General features: G+C 34.6%; 1 pseudogene across 1 annotated transcript; it reads right to left on the bottom strand.

Annotated features, from left to right (window-relative positions):
• Window positions 1–567: 567 nt before the first annotated feature.
• On the bottom strand, window positions 568–3,816 carry LOC143561121 (carotenoid cleavage dioxygenase 8 homolog B, chloroplastic-like; annotated as a pseudogene). Its single transcript, XR_013140239.1, has 6 exons — window positions 3,473–3,816; window positions 2,047–2,788; window positions 1,283–1,476; window positions 1,022–1,211; window positions 826–928; window positions 568–724 (listed from the first exon to the last, which is right to left on the bottom strand). The product of XR_013140239.1 is annotated as a carotenoid cleavage dioxygenase 8 homolog B, chloroplastic-like (transcript).
• Between the last annotated feature and the right edge of the window lie 1,409 nt (window positions 3,817–5,225).

Below are 5,225 nucleotides of genomic sequence, written 5' to 3'. Positions count from 1 at the left end.
TATTACAACGTAAGTTATTCAACCCAGTTAATCTCCCGATACATTCCAGTTCAACCGGTTATACTATTTTTGAATTAAATCCGGTAAATTATTCAACCCAGTTAAACCGGTTTTTAAAACATTGGTTATGTCACATATTAATACCGGTTTGCACTAAACCGCTTGTAACCTAGTGTTTGCATGTTAATTAACCAATTTGAAAAGATCAAAATTATATGACAGAAATTTATTTCTAGTGGATCATAAGTTCTTTCATGTTTTATGTTTATACTTGTGCAGTTGTGCAAGTGTTAATGGGTATTAGTCTGTCTATTGTTAAATTAATCTGAGTAGTAATTAAGATTATATATTCAAATTCATTATTGTATACATATGTGATATTGTACAAGGAAACTAGTCTACACACATGTATAAATCATTATGTACACCAAATAATTAGACAATCTAACTATACTTTTGAGTTATACCAAATAATTAGACAATCTAAATAATTAGACAAATAACTATACTAATGAGGTATACATATATATATAAAACATCAATTTTGATACATGTGTCCTTTGTATCATATTGCCTCTTTAACGCTTAGGAACCCAACATCCATGAAGTCCATACGGAAGCCCGTAAGGGAACTTTGCTCTTGCGATTTCTTCAAATGATGACGCGTCTAATATTAAGGCGTAACCTTCACCATTTTTGTCACTTACCATCGATATCACGACTCCTGTGCATATAAACATTAGTAACAACAAAAAAATATGAGTAACTTAAAACATTTTGTTTTAAGTTTTTTTGATATATAAACCGAAGTACTTATCCACTTACCATCATCCTTTTTCGTTGCACTAGGGCGTGCAACGAAAAATGGCTCAGATGGAACTGACCCTTCGTCATACCAACTCGTTGCTTTTTTATCTTGTAAGTCGATCTTTAAAACATTTATAAACGTTAAAACGATTAGATTCTTTCTAATTTGAGTTTCAAGAAGGTATAACAAGCGAAGTGTAACTACAAAATGTACGTTAGTAATGGTGTTGGGGAAGTTACAAGGACGTCGAGCACCACAAGCGTAAGCATATCTATATTTCTTACCTAAATAAGCCGGATTGATGCTACACATATCCATCCCCCTTCCATGTTCATCAGGGTTTAGAGCATCTACAAGCTCTCCATACGAGCTTCCATCAAGCGGTATTTTAAATTGCCCAACCCTGTAATGACAAGTTCTGGTTTTCAGAAAGTGTTATTTAAGGATAATGAGTTACAAAAGATAACTATGTACCTAGCATCGGGGAGAACATCCTCGCCGGACCATGACCGAAGATTTTGAAGCCGTAGTTTATCGAGGATTGCTGGGTTGGCATTGTGTTCACAACAATCAACTATAACTCCGGTTACCCTCCCGTCTTCGTCTTTATCTTCATATGCATTGATGTAGTGAAACGTCACAAATAGAGGAACTTCCACACTTGCCACCTTTAATGTTTCATGACAAATAAAAGTTATTTTATACAACTTTACAACCAAATATTAAAATTTCTATCAATCACGATAAACAATACTGTAATTTAGTTGTGTTTGTAGTGGCTTAGAATTCAGCAAGACAATTCTTTTAAGTTTATGTATTTTTAGGTGATTCGCTCGCTACCTCTAAAGCAAATACAGAGAGTTTGGTTAAAAACCCTAGAGTTTGCTTGTCATCCAAGTGAACTTGCACGGTTCGTTAACTGACTCCAAAAAAGGATGTTAGAACTTGCATGAGTTCACTTGTAGGTAGCGAACCATTTACAAAGTACAAAAACTTTCAAAGAACGACTACAACCCAAGTACTTAGCTAAATCCTAAACCAAAGTATACGTGCTATAAAAATTGTTAGAACTAATTAGTTCGCTTGTAAGGTTAGCGAACTGCTGAAAAGTACAAAAACTTCCGTAAAACGCGTAAAAATATTTGTTTGAATCCAAATCCACCTATTAATTATAATAAAAAAAATCAAAAATAAAATAAAAAACAGCAAAACATTGTATGTTGTTTAATGTAGCTTACCACTTTGCCACTAGCCTTGCACATAACATGCATAAACCCTTTGGACTCTGGATGCCACTCAAACTTGTACAATGGTGTGGGTTCAGCCCTTAACAAGTTTTGTGCACAATACCTTAATGGCATCTCGGGCACAATCACATAATGTTCCGTTACGGGGAACGAATGGACCCACCCTGGTGACAGCCCACCACGACAATCAACCCGACCAATCACCTTCCTTTCATTTGAACCGGGCTCCATCCTCACCACTGTGTAACCCGGGTTCAACAAATCCGGCAACAATGTAAAAAATTCTGATTCAGTCTCTGTAGGATGCGCCGAGTGGACTAAGGTACCCAAAGAATCGCTATACTCGAACTTTCCTAACGTATCTAAATTATTTGGGTTGATAATAATCGACCCTTTGATTGTCTCAGTAAAACAAACCACTCGGCCGTCCCCTAACTGAACAACACCAGTATTGGCATTATCAGTTAGGGACGCGCCCGAGAATAAATTGGCCAAGTCTCCTATATGCTAGGAAGTTGTCATGTTTTGGGACCTCGGAAAATTCACGGTAACAAAGTTTATTGTTTTTTCTTGCGGCCTTGTATGCGTCGGATTCAATTTGTCGGTGACCCATAACGAGACGGCTGTTCTCAAAGTGGAGGTGGACAATGGTGGCGTACCCGTCGAATAGGTGGCGGAAGTTGTAGTCTCCTATGTGCCATAGTCCTGGTCCATTCCTCAAGTAAGTCCCATTCTGCATGGTTGTGAATCAAAAGTTGACATATTATAATTCAAGTGATGTTCAAAATAACATATATATCATAAGTTTAGTGTAGTGAAAGCAGCAGACACAGAAAGACATTAATGGGTGGCAACAAACATGTTTGTAATATAATAATTGATTTGGATAATATAAATTTTGAAATGACATAAACGAATAGTTAAGGGTATACAAAATTATTATCCATGGTTACGGGAAGTGAAGGTATTAGTGTCAATATCAAATTGCTAGTACCGATTACGGAGTATTATCAATTGATGATCAATGAGTTATATATACTTTCAATCAATAAAATCCAATTTGCCTGTATATACTCTAGCATTGTTTAATATTTGTAATTCTTTTAGTGAAATTAAGATTATGAGAAGAAATTTAACATATTCTCCAGATTTAAACAAATCAAAACATTTATGGGCATGCATAGTTATTAATTTAACTGATTTATATTAATAAAACTCTATAAAATATTTAGAAAAATCTATAGATCAAGTGTTATGTAGTACTATACTAGAATAATAGTATGGGTGTTAATTAAAGTGGTGCACTACAATTGCTATCAAAAGATTTGCACTAGCATATTGAATAATAAATCAAATGCATCATGATTCAAGCTTTGACACATAAGACACAATCACACAAATGCAAACACAAACTTACCAACCACTTAGGGATCTCTCCTTCTACAACAAGCTCGCCTTCCCACCGATCTTGTTGGACACTAGTCCAAGCGGCCAGCTTCCGCTCTTTTGCCACCTCTTTCCTTGGTTGTTGCTGAACAACCGGTGGCAAACCAGTTGCTACACTTGCTATTCCTAACTCTCTACTCTTACTATTTTCCCATAATATAGCTTGCCCAAAGGTTGCACCACGACTACCTTGGTTTGCAACGCCCATGCATGACCGCGAACCATAGTTTTTGATGGTTGAAAATGAAGGGGAGAAAGCCATGGGAAAGGAATAGATTTGATAGCTACTAGTAAGGTTGTGAAATATGTTGGTATATAAACATACAGAATTTGAGGGGTATATATAAGAGTTTGTAAACACTATTTGTATTTGTAGATGCACTTGAACGATTAAATTATTTTTATAAGTAGCATTAAAAACTATATAATAATATAAATAATGAAAGAGATAGTTAGAAGACATGGAGTCGTCCCACCATTTCTTGAACCCCTAATTCAATTTCTAAGAAAAAGTTAGCAAAAGCGTACAAAATGTATCAAAATCGTCGGGTAAATTGGTGAGTATTCCACGAATTCAGTGAAAAAAATACCCTAGACAAACCCACCGACCCTCTGGTGGAGGGGGGGGGGTTATAATTTCTTGTCGGGCTTATTCATTTTTCCCACCCTTTCCCGGCTCTTCAAGGTCTCCACTCTGTCCCCGCTTACAAGAATAAATTGGGTATGGAAATAAAAACACATTTCTTCGATAAATACGAGAAATATTATAACAAGAAAAGTTTAAAATTTTCACTTCATCACTGGCGTTGTTTTAAATCACCGTGTTATAAACTTTTAACTCAAGAATAAGTATACTTTGTGTATATAGTTCTTGGGTAAAAAGTTGTTTTTTCAGAAAATTAATTGTTAAAAACAACAAGTTTGGATTCTAACATATAAAAGTAACATGTTTGCTATTTATATATGCTAATAATTTGTAACATACTTTAGGTTTACACTTTGTGAAAAATTTCTGAAATTTTAAAAATTAATGGTTTTAGTTTTCTACTTAATTCATATGGTTTGGGATATCATATGTAGAACAAACAAATGATATAAAAACGAGATACATGTAAGCATATAAATAAAAGATTTTCAATCTAAGTGACATATGCGAGACACCTGAAAACTTCAATTAAAAATGGGGAATATCTTAGGTTTAAGTTAGGGGTGACAAATGTGACCCATGGGTTGAATGCGTTGTATTAAAATATATATAATGGGTCAGAATGTATTATATACATTCTGACCCATTATATATATTTTAATACAACTCATTCAATCTAATGGGTCACATTTGCCATCCCTAGTCAATCCCATATGTGACAATAACTAGGGGTTTCAACTTCCAGGTTACGCCAGGATTCATACCTGCTGGTTTTCCTCCAAAGGGTGAAATAGAGATTATCCAGGATTCATACCTGCTGGTTTTCCTCCAAAGGGTGAAATAGAGATTATCGACTGGGTTAGTAGCTCCTTATTGATATAAATTAGTAATGGCTGTTCAAAAAACGAAAATAAGTATAAGCATATAAAATCATAAATAAACAAATGCCAATTAGACAAAACAAAAACTAATAATTTACTTTCTTGAAACTATAGTAAAGAACAGCTGCATTTCTTATATTAACAAAAATACATTTGCAAGCTGACAAAAGGAAAATCTCAAAATATACAAATTTTGT

This window comes from Bidens hawaiensis, unplaced genomic scaffold, assembly GCF_021521415.1.
Source record: "Bidens hawaiensis isolate Kalapana, Puna unplaced genomic scaffold, B.hawaiensis_p1.1 tig00020553_1, whole genome shotgun sequence".
Classification (NCBI taxonomy): domain Eukaryota; kingdom Viridiplantae; phylum Streptophyta; class Magnoliopsida; order Asterales; family Asteraceae; genus Bidens; species Bidens hawaiensis.
This window is presented reverse-complemented; position numbering and strand designations above follow the sequence as displayed.